General features: G+C 40.8%; 1 protein-coding gene across 1 annotated transcript in view; it reads left to right on the forward strand.

The window, feature by feature from the left end:
• Positions 1–1,427: 1,427 nt before the first annotated feature.
• Positions 1,428–26,328, forward strand: part of GPRIN3 (GPRIN family member 3) — a 75,815-nt gene continuing 50,914 nt past the window's right edge. Inside the window, exon 1 of the mRNA XM_070372151.1 lies at positions 1,428–1,860. The gene's annotated coding sequence lies outside the window, so the exon portion shown is untranslated. The remainder of the gene's footprint in view (positions 1,861–26,328) is intronic.

Consider the following 26,328-nt stretch of genomic DNA (forward strand, 5'->3'; position numbering starts at 1 on the left):
CAAGGGTTGGGTATGGAATGAAGACACCCATCCTTATATGTTGCATTATAATAATTCTCAATAATCAACATGTTATTTTAAAAGTGGTAGAAATAGCCTACTGCCGGGATGGCCACCCAGCACACTTGTCACAAACTTCCCTCTATTAACCAAACTGGACATGGCGAATGTGCTTCCCTGGTGGCTCAGATGGTAAAGAATCTGCCTGCAATGCAGGGGACCTGGGTTTGATCCCTGGGTTAGGAAGATCCCCTGGAGAAAGGAATGGCTACCCACTCCACTATTCTTGCCTGGAGAACTCCATGGAGGAGCCCAACAGGCTACAGTCCGTGGGGTCACAAAGAGTCAGATACAACTGAGCAACTAACACACACACACAATGGAGTGCAACATTCTTTGTGCAAGAGCCAAGACACAGCCTTAGAATCCTTCTTAACCTACCTTTAGGAAGTTGCAATCAATCATCTAGAGCTGGCATAAAAGAAGAAATTTATTAAAATCCCTGACTTAGTGGTTTAGAAAGTTTGGTCCCTTGGCCAGCAACACAAACACCCCCTGTGAACTTGTTAGTAACCACAGATCCACAGGTCCACCCAAGGCCTACTGAGTCAGAACCTACATTTTAACAAGATCCCCAGGTGATCCCCATGAATGAGAGAATCTCTTTTGCAGTGTTTTGAATTCCAGTTATGCAGTTACTACTGTGTGACCTGAAGCAAAGTGTCTAAATCATTGAAGCTTTAGTTTTCTCATCAGTAAAGTGGAGAATATCACTCACTTCATTGGGTCCTTAAGAGAATTATAGAGACTGCATATAAGGCATTTTGCACAGTGCCTGCCAACAAATAGTCGGTGAGCATTACCTCTTTTCAGTTTCATTTGCACCATCTGCAGCTGCTAACCATACTACACATCCATTCAGTGTTGCTGGAGCCACTTTCAGTGGACGCTTTCCAAAACCATCCATGCCCAGGAGAGGGGAGTTGGGGCGGTAGGGGGCAGGGGGCAGGAACACTGTCAGCAATGCATTCTCCAAATACGCGGGGCATCATACTTTTTGCAACACCGAGGAAACCTCGGATGGTCTCCTTGGTTTCAGATCTCTGCACTTGGCTCTACTGGAACCCGTGTGCTGGAGTCAAGACACAGCCATGGAGTCTGGCGACCTGCGGGTGGAGCGAGGGCCAGAATTCCTGCGGAGCTGCTCTGGGCCCCGGCCCTCTATCTTAATCTCCTTCTGAACTTTCCACCTGCTGCTGGTCTCCTTGCAGCAACACCGCAACCCGCCAGCGGGGACCCGGATGCCCCCTGGCCCGCAGCAGCCGCCGCCGCAACCCCTTCCCGCGGGACGGAAGGCTGGGCGGGGGCGCGGCGGAGGCGGAGCTCGGCGTCCTGCTGCTGCTGCTGCTGCTGCCGCCGCCGCCGCCGGTGCTGCCGGTGCTTCGGCCGCCGCTCTCTGCGCTCCTGCCGCCCCTTCCTCGGATACTCAGGCAGGGCAACACTGTCCGGCGAGGACAGATGGGCGCAGCCCGGGCCTGACGGACGAGCAGTCGGGGACGTGAACTCCCACCTCCAGTTTGGCTCAGTGCCGGGCGGCGGCGGCTGCAGTCCCGGAGTGTGGGGTGGCCCCCGCGGTCTCCGCCCGGCTCCTGCGCGCCGCCTCTGCTCTTTGCATAGTAATTTCAGTTCCTGCTAGCACCCGGCTCCCTACCGGAACAGGTCTGAAAAGGACCGCCGCTCCCGAGCCCGCTGAGGCATCGGTGTGGCGCCGGGAGCCCCTGCGTGTGATATGCGACGGGAAGCCCTTGCCAAAGCGCAGGCAGCGGCCCCGCCACGCCGGAGACAGCCGGGCAACAGCAGGTAGGTGACCGGCGGCCGCGGGAGGAGACGCCCCCCGCGCCACCTCTGCCCATCTTGCAACCCTGGGAGACCACAGCTTTGCGGTGTGCTCGGTACTGATGGGAGATGGATTCGGTCCCACATTTTGCCAGGTGATCCTTTTTGCCTGTTGCTCTCGTTCCCATCCCGTCCTGAGCTCCAGGAGGGGCAGCCTTTCGCGCAGGTGATAAATTTCTCGGCAAGGTCATTGCTCCTTTAGGCTCTGGCTTTGAAGGTAAACCGGCGAAGACGCCTGTTGTTCTTGTTCTTGAGAGAGGGGGATTTGCAATCAGGTCTGCATACTGTGAATATCCAAATAGGGGTGCGTGTGTGTATGTGTGTGTGTGTGTGTGGCAATACTACACATTTTTCTCATTTTTCTACACTTACTCCGTTTAAGGTCCGCATACTATCGTTCTATATAATATACATGCTTTTGTATGCGTGTGTATACACACATTACATACATAGTTTTTCTTGAGATAGGCAGAGAGAGAAGGGCAGGCAGAGGTTGATAAAGGGAAATCATTGTAGAGACCTGTTCAATATCTAGAGGTGAACTTTGGAACCACATTAAATCAGGGTAGACTAGAGGCTATAAACAGTTCTTTGGAGATGGATTTTAGAAAAGAAATCACTGAAAAACAGTCAACCAATACACACAAAAGATCCCTACGCCATCCAGGCAGATCCAAAAGATACAGACAAAATTTCAGACGCAACAATGGGCAGTGAAAGAGTGGGGGGGTGGGGGGAAGAAGGGGGAAGAATTTAGACACTCGAAAGTGATTTTGGCTGGTAGGAAGGCAGCAAAGTCTGGTCAGGTTTAAAGTGCTTTTTAGAGGGGCCTTGGCTTGGGGTGTAGGTAGTTCAAGGTTAAGATGATGTAAATGTCCTGAGAGAAGCATAGGCAGTGGGGAAAAGGCAATGGTTTGGAGGGGAAGGGGAGAAAGGAGGCTCTGAAAGTCATCAAGAAGCAACCACCTTTATTAAGGTATACTCTTCTTCCTGTCAAGGCAATACCTTGGATATGCTCTATCTGTTAATAAATATTTTTCACACCACATTTGTTAAAGATCCATTGGATCGTGTTTTCATTTTGTTTTTGCAAAGAATCTGGGTCATGGTGGGACTGGAGGAAACTGAAGTGTTTACAACACCAGCAAGATTTGGAGAGAGTTGATTAAGGCTTTAGCTTCATGAAATATTTACACATCTCTTGCGTGGGCTTTTGTTTGCTCTTGTTGATAATGCTGCATATTTTACTTTGATAATGCTTTGAGTGTACTTCTTCTGAATGTGCTTATTTTCCAGTTATAAACTCTTCTTTCTTTTCCATTGTGTTCACCACTGGCCTGCCCTGAGTAGCAGCTGTGGGAATAAAGATACAATGAGTCACAGTATAAAGAAGAAAATCTTCTCTGTTGCTATCTGGGAATGGCAGGAGTTTGTATTAGGGAATATTCTTTTCAAATAGGATCGCAAAGAACATCTTTCAAGAGTTTTGCTGCTTTTAGTTTATTGGCAGGGTGGGGGGTTGGTTGTTGATTCATAAACATAAAAAAAGTAGTAATTGCCATGGCAAGCCTAGATGTTATATGACTGGAATTTATTCTGGAAATAGTGCAAAGGAACTTATGAAAATCCATGCAGAATGTGTGTGTGAGACTTCACCTAATCACTAACCAGACTAATGAAAATGATGAGGACAAAATCGCAAGTGCATAGCTTCATGTGGGAAATGGAGATCTGAGGCATGGTCAGAACCCTAACTGGAGGTCAGGGTGGGTTCCAACCAGCAGTTTTGTGTTTTTTTTTTTTTTTTAATTAATTATTTTTTGGAGGCTAATTACTTTACAATATTGTATTGGTTTTGCCATACATTGACATGAATCCACCACGGGTGTACATGTGTTGCCCATCCTGAACCCTCCTCCCACCTCCCTCCCCCTCCCATCCCTCTGGGTCATCCCAGGGCACCAGCCCCGGGCACCCTGTATCATGCATCAAACCTGGACTGGCAACCCATTTCACATATGATATTATACATGTTTCAATGCCAGTCTCCCAAACCATCCCACCCTCACCCTCTCCCACAGAGTCCAAAAGACTGTTCTAAACTTCTGTGTCTCTTTTGCTGTCTCTCATACAGGGTTATCGTTACCATCTTTCTAAATTCCATATATATGCATTAGTATACTGTATTGGTGTTTTTCTTTCTGGCTTACTTCACTCTGTATAATAGGCTCCAGCAGTTTTAAAATCTGAGTAATTTTTTAAAATTGCCTCAGTACACTTGCCCAATATACTACTTTATTTGTCCCTTCAAAACACCCTTGTTTGTGCCCTACATAAAATTGAAAGAATGTATTAGACACAGCTGTCCTTCACTATATGAATTTCCAGTCACAAAATCTGCACCCTTGAGGGAAACACTAAAATCATGGTCATAGAATCATAAAGTCATGAACGACTGGCCTTGGAGGGTCAAGACACACAATTCCAGTCCCAGATCACATTCAAGCTTTTTCAGTGGCCATTCTTTATGAGGTCACTTGTTGATTCATTTATGCCTTCTCCATATTTTTATCCTGAATTCAACATGGCCCTAGATTGTAGAATAGAAGTCTCAGCCTATAAATCTCGGGAGGGAGGGAGGAAGAGCACAGGGTGCTATGAAAGTCACATTGTGGGAGAGGAGAGGAGTAAGGACAGTTCCCAGGGATTTGAAGGATGAGGAACTAGCCTGGTAAAGAGGACAAAGAAGGGCATTCCTTGTATAGAGACCAAAATATACAGAGGCCGAAGAAGAACAAGTAGTTCTAGGTGGCTGAAAAACTGAGGCGATGAAGATGCAAAGATGGGGATAGAGAAGGAAGTGGATCCATCTTCAAACTGAAGTTCAGAAGAGCTGTTAACTCATTTGATCCAGACGAGTTAGGTAAATACATTCATACTGAGGCTCTGTGTTGTTCACATTACCCAAGTTTATCTCTTTTAAATGTCTAGTAACCATATTTACCTGAATTTATAATAGCCTGATTAAAAGGGAGATATGTCATTGAGAAAGTCAGAATTCTCTGTGCCTAAATTTCTTCATCCATGAAATGTCTACCACCTACCGTGCATATTGTGAAAATAAAAGAGAATGAGGGAATGGAGATTTCAGTTTTACAGAAATTCAGGGAATCTTATCTTTTGACCAGCAGTACTCAGGGCAAAAGAATGGAAAATACTGCATACGCCAAGCATTTAATTGTCCCAGATGACTCCACACATTGGACTACGGTAAAATGGATATCATATCATGCATCGTTTTAAAAAGTCTGAAATCTACTGCTTTAAGTGATACAAAGAAGAGATACTTCCAGTTTGCAAGTCACCTAGAGATCTACTACACAAGCATTTACACCATATTCTGAATAGCAATCAGAATATAGGGCTTCCCTTGTAGCTCAGTCAGTAAAGAATCTGCCTGCAATGCAGGAGCCCTGGGTTTGATCCCTGGGTTGGGTAGATCCTCTAGAGAAGGAAATGGCAACCTACTCTGGTATTGTTGCCTGGAGAATCCCATGGACAGAGGAGCCTGGTGGACAACAGTCTGTGGGATTTCAAGAGTCAGACCCAGCTTAGTGACTAAACCACCTTATAGCAAACTTGTCTTGAGAAAGGTAAAAAAAAAAAAATGAGTATCAAGGTGGGGGGAGAAAATAACAGCAGAATTTCTGTTTAGACTAAAATACGACTCGAAAATTGTTATTTATTTTCTATCTAAGGTTTCTTTTCTCAGTCCTACTACTTTAAGAATGCTAGACAGAAAGGCCATAACGTCAGTCACTTATCTGTTATTTTCTGCCATATTTTTTATTTCTTTTGCAATAATTTACTGGCTAAGCCTTGCTTCAAATGAATTTAATAGTTGAACTACTGAAATTATATGACATACCACAATATAGCATGATTATTTCATTTCTCGGAACACAAATATAGTCTTTGGCACAGAGCAGCAAGGGTGATCAAGTGATTGTCTTACATGGAGCAAATCTTGCTTCTGTTCTCAACAGGCTTCTTTCCTGAGTGCCTTATAGGTGTAGGCTCCCATGCTCGATACTGGCAGCTCTGTGAGGATGAATCAGACCACCTGATACTCAGAATCCCAAAAGGAAGGGATTCTGCCAGAATTTCTTTTACAGTTGCTCTGTGACTTGTCCATCATTTTAATTAAATCTGTAAATATATCTGTATGCATTTTGAGAAATTAACATCTACTGTAACTAAACAGTTATTTTAAGAAGATAAAATCAGAGAAGAAAGTGCGTTATGTGTATTTCTGAAAACTTTTGGTGGGCTTCTGTTAGCTCTTGCTGTCTTTCCTAAGCAATAAAACAATCTTAGAATTTGATATCCTCTTGAATAAACCTTTAACCAAAAGAACCATTGCCAGTTAAAAATAGAGCCTCATGTGCTTCAATTAGTTGATTTGGAAGGCAATCAATATGGAAATTCACTTTTTATAAATATGTCTCGGACTTCTCTTTCATCTTTCTCCACTTCAGAATGTTTACATTCGTGATAATCTAACTTTTTTGCATGAGACAAGTCTGGGTAATAAAAACATGTAGGGGCTGCATTTGAGTTGAAAAGGCATTTGTTAAATTTCATGGAGGAAGACATAAATACATACATATATATACATACTGTTACAATTCAAAGTACTGTCTTGAATGCCAGTGAGAAAAATTTTCATAGCTTTTGATCTGGGCATGTTACAGTTGGCAATACAATAGCAGCTTTCTAATTTTACATGCCTGTAATTAGACTGACAGCTTTATTTTGAAGCTAGCAGCATAACTGAGGGCCTGAATTATTAATTCCAGTCAGTAATAACTCACCCTTAGCTGCTGTGACCTATGGAATCTGAATCTGTAGGTAGGGCTTAGAAATCTATATTCTATAATAGTTAACAAAGGATTTTAATCGCCAGTTGTGGACACTCCTGTTTAGTGTCCAGCCTTTACTTATAAGGAAGAGGAAAGATTACAGATGCGTCCCAGAGAAGTTAATAAATTGTCCGAAACCACTGAGGCAAAACAACCTAGACCTCCGCTTTCTAGTTCACTGATTCTCTGCAAAGGAGAGGAGGAGCAGGACCTGAAGTGAGGGTCTGAGGGGCTCCTGAGTGGTAGGGGGAGGGAAATCCAATTACTCCTGCCTCTTTCTTCCTGGATTGTGAGTCAGTACAGTGATCTCTGTCTCAAGGGTCTAATGAGGCAGAAAAATTTTGAGGATCTACTGTGTGATCTGAGACCAGGCCACTTTCTTGGCCTCACAAATCAGATTCCATTTTAAAATGTTAATTCTTGGGTCCTAAACCTCGTAGATCCCCAAGCTATCCCTAGGAAGATTGCTTTAATCAGTAGTCACAGCCTGTGACACTAGCAGAACCAAGCAAATCCTGAAAAAACTTAAGACTAGAGAGTGAAAATCTATAAAGTCACAAGCACCTTGAAGGACCTCAGGACTGCTGCTAATTCAGTAATGGAAAGCTGGACAGAGACCTCAGAGCTCCTTAAAAAATCACATTTGCATCTACTAATTTTCTGGAGGGAAAGGAGTTAGAATACCTTTTTTTTTTTAAGCCTGAATTGCATACGGCCCAACAAAGTAAGAGATCTAGTTTAGGGGGTATTAATCAAGATGGTTTATGTGGATAGCTTCTTGATTTTGTTTTTTCAGAATATTGACTTCTAAATAGACTCAAATTAAGCGAACCATATTGTGTCTATGGGAGACTCTTTCTTTATAACATAAAGCTTGGAGTAAATGAAATGCTTGAGGGAGTTAACTGTTCAGCGTATTTTCTGAGTAATAAGAGCATCTTTTTGTTTGAATTCTTGTTGAAATTTTTTCTGAAATCTAATACCCTATGCTTGTATGTCTGCCTTAATAAGGACAATATGGCAAATATTATCAGGATTCAGAATTTTGTATTGCCTCTGGGTTTTTATTCTGAATTATATCTGTGTAGGACAGGGCTGCTGAATATAACATAGGATTTTTGAACTGTTTTTTATTCATTCTGATGTGTGTTTTCTCATGATGTACTTTAAAAACTTTTGTTGTTGTTCAAAAATGCAAAAGATGTTTGATTCATTGTGGGTGTTACTTTGTTGGACTTTGATCTTTGCTTTTGCCGTTACATCATTTTGGAACGCTTACTTCATCTGAAATTAGTTTCTCAATCCCCTCAAAACATGGTTTAAAGCTCATTTAATTCAGCAAACTCTCCATGCTTCTTTAGACCTATTTCTAAGTACTATTTTATACATGAATTTGTAATTTATCCTTACTTGTGTTATTCTCTAAGCATGCCTTACTTTGAATCCTATAAATGATTTCTCCTTGAAATAGGCAAGCAAAAAATGAAGTGACTAGAATTTTTATGCTAATGAGATTTTTAAATCAGAGCTAAGGTTAATAAATCGATGTACATTTCCCCCTGCATCCTTGAATGAGTAAAAATTGCTTATGACAGATGAGTGTAGAGGACTGGCCTTGTTTTCGTGTTGAACAAGTTCTGAAATCAGTCTGAGAACAGAAAGAAATCTGTCAGTGTCAGGGTCAGGGGCTAAGCTCCGACTGAGTGAAAATGCCTCTGCCTTTCCTTTCACTTGGGGGGTGATTTCTTGTCTGCATATGTAGATTCACAGAGCAGGAGAGTCCTTTGTCATTAGCATCTGAGGGGCCTGGTGTGCTTCACTTAAACCTCTCAGACAGGTTTGAGGATGTATGTGTGTGCTAAGTTACTTCAGTCGGATTCTTTAGCGCTGAGCCACCCAGGAAGCCTGAGAATGTAGGTACTAGATCAGAAATTGAAAACTGGCCAACAGGAAGATCATGTTCTATCTGATCTGCAGGTATTTCTTTTTAATTAAGCCAATATTTAAAAATAAGAAGATCTATTATAAAAATGAAACACCAACCCACACTCTCTAAGCCAGAGTTGACTACAGTATGTGCCTTTATTACACCTCAGACTATATTACACTTCAGTCTTTATTACACTTCAGACCCCACTGCTCCCTATTGTCTCCCTGACACTAAAACTGCGTATAATCCCTTGTACTCAACAGCTTCGCTTAATTGTGCGAGCTATAGGTACTGGGTTCTCAAAGCCTGAACTAGATGTTTTCTGAGTCCCACTGAGCTCTCCAGTGCTCTGAGTGTGTTCATGAAATTGATGGGCCTCTACAGAGTAGAGAGATTATTGTGCAGTGTGTAGTTAATTCCTATACACTCTCATGAGAATCTAAACAGTTCTCATCATCAAAATATGTAAATTCTGTGAAAGGGTAATGAATGCAAACTGAGTTGACCTGGTCTGTTAAGAACAGACTAGTGGAAATTTTTGTTTGCTTGCATGCTTTTTATGGTACCACATTGGAAAATATAAAACAAAGAAGCAAAAAGTTTGATCAGTTATCAGTTTACATTGGGTTGCTTTATGTATTGAAGTACAGTTGAATTATAATATTGTGTTAGTTTAAGGTATACAGTAAAGTGATTCAGTTATGTGTGTGTGTGTGTATTCCTTTTCAGATTCTTTTTCCTTCTGGGTTATTACAAAATATTCAGTATAATTCCCTGTACTCTATAGTAGGTCCTTGTTGGTTAGCTTCATATATTTTTAATGCACCATATCTTTGTTTTATTCACAACTCTTTCTGTAGACTCTACACATGTGTAGCCTCCTAAAAGCGCAAAGCATATCTCAAGCTTTCAGTGGATGGTGTTTGGTAGACTGGGCAGTTGAGAGTAAACTGTCAGGGGTGGTATTGACTTGTGTCCCAGTTTGTGACTGTGTCTGTGCAACTGAGGAAGGGTCATCTAATGACGGTCGCTGGTAACGATTCCAACCCGTGGCCACAGCGGCCCGAATCCCTGTGCAGTCTGACCACTACACTGTGTGGAACTGCTCTGTTAATATGGCTGAAAATGAAGTGACCCTGTCAGTGTTGATTTATTCATGCTGCAAATAAAAGCAAATGCCCTTTGGAGACAACAGGCAGAAAACGCAGGCAGAGCCCTGAAGTAGACAAAGCTCTTCCCAGCTCTCTGAAATCTCTGCTACTTTCTCAACTTCAGCTGCCACTCTCCTTCCTCGTGCATACTTCATGCCTGCCACCCCCACATCGTGCCTCCCACTTTACTTCTAAAAACATCCTCGCACCTAATTATTAATCCCAAAGTGTCGGTGCTTCGGCAGCTTCACTCCAAGAAGACAATGCTGAGAATAGTATCAATGGAGGCCAACAGAGGACACGGTGCCACATCAACTGTATGCTTCCTTGGGACAAGAGTGCATTTCCTTCTAGAATATTGTCTGTCCTTAAGTAATAGGCATCATATCCCCTGAAGTATATTGATAATATATATAAAACCAGAGGTGCCCAGTGACTTAAATTGACTGACACTAAAACTTTTATGGTCTCTTATGAAACTATCCTCCTTTTCCCCTGGTGGTTATTTTGACGTTTAAAATTGCAGCGATGGGCTTTTAAAGATCATCCCTCTGGGGTTTGTGGCTTTTGAGTGCTGGGTCCAGGTCTCAGGAGGGATGATAAAAGTTAGTAATCTGAATTGGACTGGGTTGAGGGTACATCAGCACTTCCGTTTGGTAAATCAAATAAAAACATTCCTCAAACTGGAAATAGGAATCGAGTTAGGAGCTGAAGTACAGAATGTGAGAAGGGATTGGCAGAAGGCCCTGATTTAAGGAAGACGGATGTTTGGTTCATTTGGTAAGTTGGATATTGAGTACTTCATAAGTAAGACCCTATGCTATGTGCTAGGGATTCATAGTTGGATAAAACGTAGTCTGAATTCTCAAATAATTCCCAGACTACTGGATTAGATAAATTTATTGATCAATGTGGCTCAGCAAAGTGACAGTGAGCTCTTTTCCTGTCAGGATCTCCAGGAATTCCCCTAGTCGCCTAACAACCAGGCTCCTTTCTCAGTCCCAACCACACACACCCCCGTGCCTCCCTCTTCCTTACTTAGGCCCTAGTGATTCAGATCACTTTCCATCCATCTTCACAGCTTCACTACCTGTTCATCACACCTGGGTTCCTTTTTTCCCCAGCCAGGCCAGCATGGAAACTGGAAGTCTTTCCCCCCCCACTATACTTCCTTCATGAATTTGAAAATAAAAATGTAGACACATGTATTTTCAACTTTATCCTGCTAAAAACAACTAAGAAACAGAAGATCACAAGAGTGACCAAGATGGGGAAGAGAGAAGATCAAGAAATCTTCTGAGTTTCTGCTGGTAGCTAGTCTGAATACTGTAGGGAGTTTCTTCCCCATGAGTATATAAGAAACTCTGTGTAACTCCATCCCCTTCTCTTTTCTCTATTCAGGAAAATATCTACAAATGCAAGTGAGGTGAATAAGAGTAACATTATTATAGAAGTGACTTTATTATCGAGATCAGCATGGTTGACATTAGAAAGAACTGCTTTAATTATTCTTTTAAGAAATCATTTACTGTCATTGATACTTTATCTTTGCTCATAAACTGTTTGTGATACACTAGTGAATTATTAGATGGTTTAAAGGTCATGGTTTTAGAGTATTGCTTAGATTCTCAGGGTTCACGTCCACCCTGGGGGGATGACTTTGAGTTAGATCATTACTGGGTCGTGTACCCACTTCAGGGCACTGAAAATACCTGGCTGTTTTCATAGTTGCCTGGCAAAATGCCTCATACCCTCATGCTGTCTTTTGTTTCTAAGGTGGTGCTCATCACTTTCCCCTGGTTTTCCTCCTCGGAGTTAGGACCCTGGAAGTTCCAATGGTAATCCACGTCTCTGCAAAGCCCTGGTGAATGAGCCCATCTCTGTGTGCTTGCCCCTACTTACAGAACTTCCTAGCCTTGTTGCCTAGAAGGCAGTAGTGCAGGGAGAAGGGGGACGGTACCTGGATTACAGAACTAATGATGATGAGTGGAGAGAACAAAAGGCCAGCCGGACACAAGAGAGAAGAGGAATTTAAGTGGGATAAATAGGAGCAAGAGACCAAAGGACCCACTCTGGCCACTTTGTCATCTTGGTTCCGGCACATGAGAGAATGGACTACATTTCTTTTTATCTATTTGCTTTCCACTGTAAGGAAACTAAACATGAGCAGATTATACTGTGCTTAGTCTCTCAGTTGTGTCCTACTCTTCACGTCCCCATGGACTGTAGCCTGCCAGACTCATCTGTCTACGGGGATTCTCCAGGCAAGAATACTGGAGTGAGTTACCATGCCCTCCTCCAGGGAATTGTCCCAACCCAGGGATCGAACCCAAAACTCCCACGTGGCAGGTGGATTCTTTACTGTCTGAGCCACCAGGGAAGTTTATAGGTTGGTATAATTAATGACCTCCAGCTCTTTCAAAACTTCATTCTTTAGGCTCGTCTGCCAATAACATCTGCTAAACTCATTTCTCATTTAAACAAATCTATGAGGTTTGGACTTTCCTGGTGGGTCAGTGGTAAAGAATCCACCTTCCCTTGCAGGAGATATGAGTTCAATCCTCGGGTCAGGAATCCTCTGGAGAAGGAAATGCCAACCATTCCAGTATTCTTGCCTGGGAAATCCCACAGACAAAGAGCCTGGCAGGTTACAGTTCATGGGTTCGCAAAGAGCTGGACATGACTGGGCGACTACACAACAACATAGGTTTGTATAATACTATTATCTCCCCCATTTTGGAGAGAAGGAAACAGATTAAAAAACATCCCCAAAGTCCCTCAGATACTAAGTGATGGAGCTGAGAATCCAGAGTTGTCTAACTTTAAAGGCTACACCCTTTACCACTATGCTATATACCTTGCAATATTTTACTATGAACGTTATTAATACTGTGGGTCAAAATATTAGGAATGGACAGGATCTTACAGTCTGCTTTTTCCTATCTCAGATTTCATTCTGTGTTATTTAAAAGAAAATATGAAAGCTTCTAGATCAGTGATAAGTCATTCTTTTAGCAAACAGGGTGAGCTCAAGGACAAACATTTTAAGTTAAAACTTCATAAGTCATAGTATAGGCAGAAAAATTGCAGAACAAAATGTCTTTTCAGAATATCCAGGTGACACATATGTCATACAAACAACATCTTTGTTTCTTGAAAGAAAAACCAAATATATTCTACGCAGTCACAGGTTTACACATGTGCGCATACACACATATAACAAGAAAGAAAACCGGGCAAGTCTGTGTTTAGCTTCACCTCTGGACTTTGGACCTAGAAACTATTTATAGAACTAGTGTTTCCGTGATTGAGGTTTTAATCACAGACAGTCATTTACTTATGAAAGTGAGCAATTCCTTATTATAGTTTGCCGCTAAGTGTTCTATTTGCAGACTGAAAGATGAACAAAAGGTAATCTATGCACAGGAGGCCCATTTGAGACAAGTTTCTTCTTAAAACTCTATTTCTAATAAACTAATGGTACGTGACAGGAGGATGAGTATACATAGATTTGTCTGTTTTGAACATGAAAATTCACTCATTGCTTTAAAGTCATGATTGCTGCTTTAATTTTTTTAATATTAAAAATAAGCAATTGATTTTTTTTCTAGTTAAAAATAAAAACAAAACAGAAGTCCCCTGCAGGCACTAGGCTTATTGCTGGACTCTTAGCTTCAATCTGGAATGTCTTTACCACTTGGTGTTGTTTCAAAACCCAAAGTCTTTGTTCCAGAGTGTGGCACAGTAGAATGCACTGCTTTCCAAAGTGCGAGAGGTTTCTACCAGTGACCTGTGAGATGAGCTTAGGTAGTATACATATTTACTTTGTATTGAATAGTTACAAATTTATCTTGAAAGAAAAAAGAGTAAATTGTAAAGTATATAATTTTAAATATGCTATATGAAAAATATATCACTGATACAACAAACCTGTGACTTTACAGGTACCATTTCCTAAGGCTGGGCTAGTATTTTTAACTAGTGCACCAGTTACATTCAATTGAATGAAAAATATTAAGTAAAAAATCATTTAGATAAGAGGGCTTCCCTGGTAGCTCAGTTGGTAAAGAATCCACCCGCAATGCAGAAGACCCTGGTTTGATTCCTGGGTTGGGAAGATGTGCTGTAGAAGGGATAGGCTACCTATTCCAGTTTTCTTGGGCTTCCCTTGTGGCTCAGCTGGTAAAGAATCTGCCTGCGGTGTGGGAGACCCGGGTTTGATCCCTGAGTTGGGAAGATCCCCTGGAGAACAGAAAGGCTACCCACTCCAGTATTCTGGCCTGAAGAATTCCATGGGGTCACAAAGAAAACTATTAAGTAAAATATTTTGTAAATGAAAATATTAAGTGAAAAATCATTTAGATAAGAAGTACATAAACCAGAAATCATGAGAGAGGTACACAAATGTCGCAATCTGTGCAGGTGGTATATGAAACCATTGCCCTACGCAGTGCCCTAGGGCAAATGTCATTGCCCTAGGCATCTCAGATTCTCTCTAGGAATGAGAAGGCTGGTCCAGAAATCCCTAAGATCAACTCTAGCTCTAAAGCCCAATTATTTTTAACAGGCTTGCATTTTTTTCTTTATCCTTGGGCCCATTTACTGAATTTTAAGTCTTTCAGCCTTTTCCAGATCTTAAAGACACCCTTCTTAACTGCCCCCCTCCTCTGTCAGCACCAAGCACTCATGCATTCATTCATTTATGCCGGGTACTCCTGAAACAAATATTCTATGGAGAACGTACATCCTAGGTAATGTGGGCAAACAAGAAAGCTGCGCAATTCTATACCCTTGACTTCATTCTTAAATGAGTATACATGTCTGTGGTTCCCACTAAAGTTAAAACCCTCAGAAACGCTGGACTTACGTCATAATCTTTTCTTTGTACTTCCTGAATGACTAAGAGATCCTCAATGGAAAGTCCCTTCATTGATAAAAGCACATTATCAAGGCTCATATTACAAATTTAAAACATGTGCTGTATAAATCCTGAGTAGGATTATATATGAGAATAGACAAAAAGGACTTTCTATATTTCATAGCTAGAATGGTCTAATGCTTGGGCCATTTTGAACACGAAGGGAAAAATACAGTACTTTTTTTTTTTTTTTAAACTTTACATAATTGTATTAGTTTTGCCAAATATCAAAATGAATCCACCACAGGTATACATGTGTTCCCCATCCTGAACCCTCCTCCCTCCTCCCTCCCCATACCGTCCCTCTGGGTCGTCCCAGTGCACTAGCCCCAAGCATCCAGTATCGTGCATCGAACCTGTTCTGTAAAGGGTAATACAGTTGGTTGTCTAGACATTTTTACAGGTCTGAGTGAAATGAGGAATTTTAACACGTCAGGTGTTTTTTAATTCAGTGACACTGAGGGAGGAATTGAGTTTCAGCAGTGTTTACTGTTTTTCTGTATAATTTACCTGCAAACACATGATACTTAGTCACTTATCGTGTCTGACTCTGCGACCCCATGGACTGTAACCCTCCATGCTGCTCTGTCCATGGAATTTTCCAGGCAAGAATACTGGAGTGGGTTGCCACTTCTACTCTAGGGGCTCTTTTCAACCCAGGGATTGAACCTGCGTCTCCTGCATTGGTGGGCGGATTCTTCACCACTGAGCCACCTGGGAAGCCCAAACACATAGTTATGGTGTAACTATTATTATCACTAGTTTTCTTTGGGAATTTGTCCTTGAGAAATGTTTGAGAAAGTATTGTAAAGCACCTGAGTGTGGTGAGTAGAAATTGTCACAAACATCTGTGTGATGTCAGTAGAGTTCTTTTATGCTTGCCAGCAATTCATAAGATTTTCCTGTACTGGTAAAAAGGATATAGCTGTGGTTTCCTGCTGGGGTTTCTATATAATAGTGAGAAAAGCATCAGAGGATCAGTTCGTTGTGGTCGTTCATGCACTGCTGTTCTTTTCTTTTTTGCAAAAAAACAGGAAGTTGAAGTTTACTCTTTACTCAGTTCAATTATGTTTAATAAGGACTTATCCATGTCCTCCTGTAAAAGAGGATATAAAGATGAAAAATGCCTTTAAAGACCATAAACTCTTAATATTAAGAAAAAGTAAAGAGGTTGATGTACATACATTGTGATTAAAAACTGTGAAATTGTTATCAAAAGTTTAACGTTTATGTTTTATCTTAGCATATATAAGATTCCAAGTGTCACACTGAAACATATTTTGAAGAAACAGCTAGTTAAACAGGTGATTTTTAATGCTAGTAGTTACACCAAAGTTCAAATTATAGTAGTTTCTTAGTTCTGTATTCTCTAGTGATAGCCCAAAATCTTGATTTCCTAGCCCAGTAATTTTGAGGAGAATTGGGCAGAAGAGCATAGTCCAAGTCCTTTTCTCAAAGACAAAGTAAAATGATGTACTTAGATTTAATAAATCAGTATGATTACACTTAACACTATTATACATTTAAAAAGAAAGAAAGCCATGCACAAAAAGAACATTTGTAACCAAGTATGTATTCTGAATGGGGCTTTCCAGGTGGCTCAGTGGTAAAGAATCCGCCTTCCAATGCAGGAGAGGCAGGAAATGTGGGTTTGATCCCTGGATTGGGAAGATCGCCTGGAGGAGGGCATGGCAACCCACTGCAGTATTCTTGCCTAGAGAATCCCATGGACAGAGAAGCCTGGTGGGCTACAGTCCATGGGGTCGCAAACAGTCAGACATGACTGAGCGACTGAGTGTGCATACACATATATTCTGAATAAAAATGATTTAATGGAAACTGTATCAGTTAGGAAAGCAGTACTGTATGGTACTGAGCACACCGAAGAATTGATGCTTTTGAACTGTTGTGTTGGAAAAGACTCGAGAGTCCCTTGGACTGCAAGGAGATCCAACCAATCTATCCGAAAGGAAATCAGTCCTGGGTGTTCATTGGAAGCACTGATGCTGAAGCTGAAACTCCAATACTTTGGCTCCCTGATGCAAAAAACTGACTCATTCGAAAAAGACCCTGATGCTGGACAAGATTGAAGGCAGGAGGAGAAGGGGATGACAGAGGATGAGATGGTTGGATGGCATCACCGACTCAATGGACATGAGTTTGAGTAAACTCCAGGAGTTGGTGATGGTCAGGGAGGCCTGGCGTGCTGCAGTCCCTGGGATCGCAAAGAGTCGGACATGAGTGAGCAACTGAACCGACTCACCACTATGGTGATATGGAATAATGGGTTTATTATAAATTTTAGACCTTGCACAATTGTGGGAGCTTATAGAAAAGTTTATGAAAAGTAGTTGCTTTTGCATCTGGTATTGGGTCTGAAGTCATCATAGGTTAACAGAGCTGGTGTGTGTTGTGTGTGTGTTAGTCAGTCATGTCTGACTCTTTGTGACCCTGTGGATTGTAGCCCGCCAGGCTCCTCTGTCCACAGAATTCTCCAGGCAAGAATACTGGAGTGGGTAGCCATTTCCTTCTCCAGGGGATATTCCTGATCCAGGGATGGAATCCGTGTCTCCTGAATTGCAGGCAGATGCTTTGCCATCTGAGCTACTAGGGAAGCCCTAACAGAGCTGGTAGTGGGAAGAAAAGCTGGATGTTAAGTGAGGATGGGCAAAGGCACACTGGAAGCTATGTCGGACAACTGTCCCATCCAGTCCCAGTGATCTGGGAGAACTGTAGAAGGAGCTGGCACTCTGCATTGCAAAGCTGTTTGTGCACCTGGCCCAGAAGGTGAAGATGGGGATCTGTGTGCTCAGTCATGTCCAATTCTTTGTGACCCCATGGACTGTAGTCTGCCAGGCTCCTCTACCCATGGGATTTTCCAGGCAGGAATACTGGAGCGGGTTGCCGTTCCTTCTTCATGGGATGTGGATTTGGTGGGAGGCAAAGAACCACAACCTGGCTGCTACTTGACTTCACCAAGGTGAGCTGGAAGATCTGTGCCAGCACCTGTTGCACCACATGGCCCTTCTGAGAGTTGTAACACTACTGCTTCACTTCTGCCTTCCAAAGCTCACCTAGATTTTCCTTGTAGCCAAGTGTAATGAAGAAACATTTAGAGAAGAGAATTCTGGAAATGGGTTTCCATCTAAACTAAATTGGCAACTGGTACAAAACCATCACGGAAACTAGTCAATAAATAGAGAAATGTCTACGGTCAGACAGCCCCTTGTTTTTGAGTTCTGTGAGAATCCTTTAAACTGAAGGACTCAGGTTCCAGTCTGCTCATGGATTATGTTTAAGATGTTTTCTTCTATTTATACAAATTTTCTTCTGTGTGCAACTATGAGTTGTTGGTTTACTTACACTCAAAGACTAAAGCTTCAAAAGTAGTATCTATTAAAAAAAAAAGTTCCTGGATTCATGTCATTTAAGCCACTGAGCTCATCACTTCAAAATATATATCATCTTGCAATACAGAAGTTAATGAGATTAACTCAGCACATGGCTGAATGATGTAATGATGAACATATTTTCTGCCACAATAGATTCCAAACTCCATTTTTAGATTTCCGTAGGTGCTGCAGAAGGTTCATATAATATAATGTTACAGAAAAGAAAAGGTTCATTTAGAGATAAGCTGCCTTCTCCACCTCTTTGCAACCCCATGGACTGTAGCCCACCTGGCTCTTCTGTCATGGGATTCTCCAGGCAAGAATACTGGAGTGGGTTGCCATTCCCTTCTCCAGGGGATCTTCCCGACCCAGGGATCAAACCTGGGTCTCCTGCATTGCAGGCAGATTACCATCTGAATCACCAGGGAAGCCCAATGCAGCATGTGTCATTTGCCTATTGCTGCAAATCTCTGCACTGGGTTAGGGTGACAGTGCGCTGGCACCCCACTCCAGCACTCTTGCCTGGAAAATCCCATGGACGGAGGAGCCTGGTGGGCTGCAGTCCATGGAGTCGCTAAGAGTCGGACACGACTGAGCGACTTCACTTTCACTTTTCACTTTCATGCATTGGAGAAGGAAATGGCAACCCACTCCAGTGTTCTTGCCTGGAGGATCCCAGGGACGGGGGAGCCTGGTGGGCTGCCGTCCATGGGGTCGCACAGGGTTGGACACGACTGAAGCGACTTAGCAGCAGCAGGGCTATACATACAAAGGTGGCTAAGATTTACTCCGTGTGCGTGCTCAGTCACTTCAGTCACGTCTGACTCTTTGAGACCCTGTGAACTGTAGCATGCCAGGCTCCTCTGTCCATGAGAGTCTCCAGGCAAGAATACTAGAGTGAGTTGCCATGCCCTCCTCCAGAGGATCTTCACAACCTGGGGGTCAAACCTACGTCTCCTGCATCTTCTGCATTGCAGGCAGATTCTTTACTGCTGAGCCACTGGGGAAGCCCAAGATTTACTTCTTACCAAGAATAAATCTGTAATCTAGTGGGAGAGATAATACAGAGATTCAAGTGAGGGAGAGCAAGTGTTTAATGTGGGCCTAATATGGAAATAGAAATATTCTGGTTCTAAAAAGATGAAGTGTTAAAATACTGTCCCACACTATGCATATAGAATGACAAGGACAAAACAAAAACTTGACAATACCAAGTGTTGGCAAAGCTGTGGTATAACTGGAACTCTCACATGTCACCAATAGGAATACAAAATGGTACAGGGACTATGGAACGTATTTTGGCGGTTGCTTATAGAGTTAAACATTCAGTTACCCCATGATCTGGCACCTCCACTCCTATTAACTTAAGTGAAATTAAAACCTACAGTAACCCAAAGATCTATTTCTAGTGGCTTTATTCATAATTGCCATAACAAGACATACTGAAAATATAGCTCAACTAGAGAATGTATAACCAATCAGTGGCACACTTGTGCAATGGAATACTATCCAGCAGTGAAAAGGAAGAAATTATCGATACAACCAACAGCACAGATGAATTTCAAATATATTATGCCAAATAAAGAAGGCAGTCTGAAATAGCTCTGTACTTTTACTGTTACATGACAATCTGGAAAAAGCAAAGTCAAGTGGAAAACAAATGAGTGGTTAAGAGTGGGGGAGAATTTGACTCCAAATGAATGGTCAACAGTCAAGGACTTTCTTTGGGGAATGACAGGATAGTTTTGTATCTTGACTGTGGTGGTGGTTATACAGCATTTATCAAAACACATAGAATTGTACCCCCCAAAAGTAAATATTACTGTACATATTTTTTTTAATTCTTAAAAAAATAAATTCAGCTTTGAATCATGGTCCATAGTTTAGCATCCTCTTTGTTCTGAGATCAGAAAATCAAGCCATATGGAGAAGATGCTAATCCTATTCTCTGTTTATTGACATAGAAAAATGTGCAGACTGAACAGATTTGTGCTCTGATGTCCAGAAATCTTGGGTTAGTTTAGATCTCAAAACTCTCTTTAAATGGATGGAGGCAGGGATCATGGGGCCCTGAATATCAGCTAAGAATTCTGTTGCCAAAAATGCTGTTACGTTAACCATATGGTGGATGTAGGTGAGGGTATTGTGCGCTTGCTGTGTCTTCTACTGGCTGTGTGTGAATGGGCTATGACCCCTTCTCTCACCATATCTCACGTTCACAGACCCTGAAGGTGACTGTTCACTCCAATCTAATTTATTAAGGTCTTATAAAGGAAGTGCTAAACTACATGCTGTGAGCACTAATACCGAGCTACTTAGAGTCTATATCAAAAATGGAGCTTACAACCTAGGGTGAGAGATAAGACATGATAAATCCTGTAATAAAGGTCTTCTCACTGGACTGTGGCTGTTGAGAGATGGAAGTCACCACTTCCTGCCAGGAGTATCAGAAAGGTTTACTTTGAGGAGAAGATGGTGTTTGTCCTGAACTTTGAGATTCTTAGTTCCTAAGGTCTTTGAGAAATGGGTCTTTTCTATCTTATTTACTAGTTTCTTCCATATTTCATCCAGTCCCTGATACACTATGTTTTATTGATACATCAATGTTTTAAAATTAATAAATGAAATAAAAGACAGAGGTGGAGAGCACACACCAGGGGGACATGGGCTGAGCACAGAAATTCAGGCAAATGCTTGAGAGATGCATGTTTGAGAAACTGAGAGTTGTTCTGTCTGGCTGGAGTATTAGGGGGCTTGTGGAAACCAATGTGGTGAAATCAAAATGGTGTTGAAATCAAACTGGAGGTATTCTTCAGTGAATGTTAAATAATATGAACATGTTTCAGTATAGGAAGCCTCTGAAGGATTCTAAGCTGAAAGTGAAGTGATCAGTCTTTTAAGATAATGTCATTTGACAGTGATTATAAGACAGTGACTATTACTGATTATATAAGCTGTATTGAAGCAAAGCAAAAAAACCATACCTTAGGCACCTATACCAGCTCAAGCATGACTTGGAGAGCTCAAGGGTTGGAAGATCGAAACTGGAAAACAAGAGTCAGAAGCCCTGGGATCAATTCCTAACTCTGCTTCTGAGCTATGGTATAAATCACAGAAGTTCCTGAAGCCTTACTCTTTTTAATCTGTAAGGTTAATGTGGAAATTATAAGAAAGAATATCTGTGGGAGCTTTGTATATTCAAAAGAGCTATATAAATGTGAGAAGTATTGTTATTTGAGTCTTGGTTATAGGCAGGAAAGTTGCAAATATTTCTGGCAGAGCTGTGACAGGAGTTGGGGACTGCATGATTATAGGGGATGAGGGATCTGAAGCTGTCAAAACCGTTCCAGGATTTTAAGCCAGACCTGGCTGGGTGACCACTGGTGCTATTAATAGGAACAGAGATGTCAAGAGGGAAAGTTCATTTTGGCAGAATGATGTCGAATATGGGATAGCCAAATTCACCATCCAGTCGCTGTACCATGTTGAGTTTGGGATACTGGCATAACATGCAGGTACGCAGTTGTAAAATGTAGGAGGATGGGAGAGTGGGGAAAAGTGGTGCCTGTAAAGAAGTTACAGCTATTAGATCAGCACCATTAGATACTCTAAGTGTGAAAGAGATTTCCAAGGACAGGAAAGAAGAGGACTAAAGAGAAAAATTCCTGATAAAACCCATGTTTAAGGGTCAGAAAAGGAAACAGTTTCATCTAAGGCTACAAAGGGACTGTCCAAAAGTGGAAATGAAAGTCAACTAGGAAGAATGTCAGAAGGGTTCAGTGGTGAAAACCATGCCTGGAGTTCTCGGCAGATGAGTAATAAAATTCAGTTTCCTTATTTTAAAATTAATAAAGTAATACTTTCCTTGCTGGCTTATTGTGGAAAATAAATAAGACTTAGAGCAATATCTTATACATAATAGTCTTAAAATACGAGCTGTTATTATAGCATTTCTATTGCTATTAGAAATGAAGTCTCATTTTCAATATCTTTTAGGAATTAAAAAAAAATGTAATTACCCAGGCCTTGTGAGTTTTGTGTGTGTCGTGTTCCTTTATAAAACATAAATCATAGGCTAAATTTGCAGCATAATTAACGTCTACCAACCTTTAAAGCATAAAACCGAGCTCCACCATCATTTAAGAAGAGCTCCATACTGTCCTGACAAGAGCATACTATTTTTCAGTGATTCATGAAGGTGTCCTGCTTGAAAAAAATTTCTTCTATCCCTGCCAAAGTTAAAGCAAAGATACACAGGTTAAGAACTTGCCTGTCTGTTTCCTGCTGCTTCCCTAATGTGAAATGTATGATTTATATGGAATTAATGCTATATTTCAATCCTGAAGGTGGAAATGTAAACTTAGTTAACTCAGAAAATCACTAGTGGGGGGGAGAAAAATTAAAAGAATATCAGTTTTATATGTACACTTTTACACTGTCTTATGAATAAGTGACCAGACAGCATAGAATAATCATAAAATCTATTTGTACCATGCTGATTATTTTTTAGATTTATCTAAAAAACTGAGCATCTCTGCTTTGATTCAGGTAAAAACCAGTTTCCTTTAAAACAGTGGAAAAAAATCTTCCAGGATCACATCTTGTGTCTCATCTCAAACCAGCCACCTTGAAAATGTACGCTATTAAAGAAACAGAAAGCACAAAAGGCTTGGGGACGTTGGCAGTTACTCTGGGGAACACTATCCAAGGCAAGGAGCAGGATACTGTATCTTTTAAGATCCTCAGGGCTCTGAAATTCACTGGCACATTGAATATAAGTCCCTTGGTTTTCAAAGCCAGATGTTCTGGGCTTGTTTTCCTGGTGTAGGACCCCAAGCTCAGCCCTTTGTAGGCTTGGACCCTTTGCTCCTTGGGGAGGACCTGTGATTGGGACATTCCTTCCATTCATGGCTCACAGTCCAGGGGGATGAGTCCTGACTACACTGTGTATCTGCTCCTCCTACTCATATTGCTGTGATTTCTCCTTTGTGTCTTTAGTTGTGGAAATCTTTTCTGCACGTCTCCAGGTTGTTCTCATGGATAGTTGCTCTGTAAGTTTGGTGTGTCTGTGGGAGGAGGTGAGCTCAGAGTCTTCCTACTATGCCATCTTGGCCACTTTCCCTCTACAAGTTTTGATTAATCATTTAAACACATGAAGTAATGTGCCATTGAATTTCAGAGCCATGAGGATCTTAAAAGATCAGAGCATAATAGCCCCTTATCAGCTTCTCTCTGAGTCCTGGCACAGGCAGCAGTTTGAAAGAAGCCAGGGTCAAACCTACTTGATGATCTTGGAGAGCCTCCTGGAAAAACAGGAGGCAGCTGGGACTCCCCCTGGGAGCCTTCTTTGGGAACTCATTCTACCACAATAACATCAGCGTTGGCAATCACTATTTTGGAATTGTCTCTATAACCTATTAGTGTTAGGGACACAGCCTTGCCCACCAGTAGGCCATGCCAACCCCCAAAAGACTGTGTAGCACTTTATTTATAATGAAAAAAATCTGCATATAGGTGGACCTGAGCAGCTCAAAACCACACTGTTCAAGAGTCAACTGAATACACAATGGAATATTAGTCAGCCATAAAAACGAAAGCTTGTTATTTTTGACCACGTTTATGGATCTAGAGATTACTGTGAAAAAAGTCAATAAAAAAGCAAATACTGTATGATCTTGCTTATATGTGGGAATCTAAAAAATGAAACAAACAAAATGAAATGAAACTAGACAAATAGAAAACAAATGAGTGATTGCTAGAGGGAAGGGATGCAGGGGGCAAAATAGGTTAAGGAGATGAAAAGGTACAAATCTCCAGTTATAAATAAGCCACTAGGATGTTATACAGCATAACAAAGATGGTCAATAATATTGTAATGACTTTGTATAGTGACAGATGGTTACTAACTTGTGGTGATCATTGTATGGTATATGCAAATGTTGAATCACTGTGTAGTATAATTCTAAAATTAACGTAATATTGTAGGTCAACTATATGTCAATTAAAAAAAACTATGGGACCTCCCAAAGAAATTGATAACACATTTTGTCATCATTTGATATGAGTTGCTGCCCCAACACTGAAATCAAGCACATTTTCTTCTATATAGCAATCAGTAAAAATGAATCTTATCATGGAACCAGCTCATCAATATTTCTCTTTTCTCTTTTTTATTTTGTAAATTATGAAAGTATGATAACACATTTACAAGAGACTTGGAAAATACAGAATGAAGTTACATATAGTCCCACTATATATTACAATTATTTTTAAGTAGATAAATTAAGATCATCAATCTTTCTTTAGGATTTATTGTGATTTGCTGAATTTTCAGAAACATCTCTAAATATACACATTTCTTTCTGTACTTTCATTCTACATTTTAGTTAGTGATTTATTCTTTACTTATTTCAACGTATAGGCCTTTGAAATAATTTCTAGAATAAAATTCAATTTCTTAACTTGGCACTGAAGTCTATTCATAATAGACTTGGGCTGAGAGCCATATTTCCCAATGAATATCCCAAACCATACCCCATTTTCACACAACTCCCAGCTCTCCTCCTTTATATACTCTTAAGTTCCAGGCACAATGGACCACAGTAAGTCTATAATTTCCCATGTTTGAATCTTTCCTTAGGCTGTCTCCTCACTCCCAAAGCTCAACTTTAAAACCTCAACTAACACCCTTACCATGTGCTATGAAATAGCACACCGTCCAGTTTAGTCAGTTCAAATGTGTAAGCCACAGTAGACTAATTTCTAATAACATATAACCCCAAAATGTCAAGGCTTAAGGAAATAACCTTATATGTGTTTCTTAAAATCTTTACCAGCACTTGCAAAAAGCCTTTGAATTTTACTCTAGTGTCATTGAACATTTGCCCTCCTGTACTCTCCTAGCGCTTTCCTTAGTAAGCCTAGTACGGTAGTTGTTCTTAGAGGTATATCTTCCTTAAAATGTTCAGTTCTGGAGCCTATCAGCCAGCTTTTCTGGCATAGCCCACCCCCCAAACTTAACATAATGCCTTAAGCATAGCACTCCTCAATAACTGTTTACTTAGTTCAGTTTTCCATTGAGTTCAGTGTTGAAATTCTTCAGGAATTTGAGACTAGCATAGTAGAGTAAAAAATAATAATAATTTGCTTTATAAGTATTTTCGTGGTACTTCTAAATCCTTATAAAATTAACAGTTTTTTTTTAAGTGGCTGTATTGTATCTAAGATATTTATCATATTTAAAGCATCTTTAATGTAATGAAATAAAGCATATATTTCCCAGTCAGTACTTGGTGACTTTTCTTCCTTGAGGTTTTTGTTTTCTACTCATTCTGAAAGTCAAAAAACTCCTGGAACCAATGATAAGAGATAAAATAGATAGGAATGTATTTATAATGTATAAGAGGAGATGTATAAAGAAAATGCAAATACATTGAAGCTGGAGTCACATTTTTTAAATGAAAAAAAGGACAAAGGATCTATAGTATTTTTTTAAAGTAAGCTTTCCAATTATGAGGTAGATTCTCAGATGAAAAGAACCTTTATCTGATGTCTTTATCTGATGTGATAAAGACAGAATACAGGAAAGCACCAATGAAAGGTGAATTTTGCTGGAAGAGAAATATCAAAGCCGGTCTGAAGTCAGTCCCAGCCAGAGTATGAAGAATTAAAACGCTGAGGACAAGATTTCTAGGTCATCATGATAGAATGGTTATAATGAGCATCACCCACCTGATAATGTTATCTATATAACTTTAACAAGATGATCAGCAAAAAACCACAATTTTGTTGAAGCAGTTCAGCTTTTGAAATGAACATTTTTGTGTTTTGCAAATCAGTATCCTTGACTTTTATTGACAATTCCTTTTACCACTTTTGTTAAAACATTCAGAGAACATGACAACTACTTAAGTATTGTGTCCTCTTAATCTTTATGTGTAATTACATGAGGAAAATATATTCCTTCTATTAGAAAGAAGGGGTGAGTGTGATTGAGCAACCTCTATGAAAAGGAAAATGTCTATCAGTTAAAGAAAAAGATACATAGATATTTTGCAAAAGAAAAAGGGAAAAAGTTGAAAAGATAAGCAACTGATGAAGTCAAGCTAGGAAATGATGT

This window comes from Bos mutus, chromosome 6 (genome assembly GCF_027580195.1).
Source record: "Bos mutus isolate GX-2022 chromosome 6, NWIPB_WYAK_1.1, whole genome shotgun sequence".
NCBI classification, from domain to species: Eukaryota; Metazoa; Chordata; class Mammalia; order Artiodactyla; family Bovidae; genus Bos; species Bos mutus.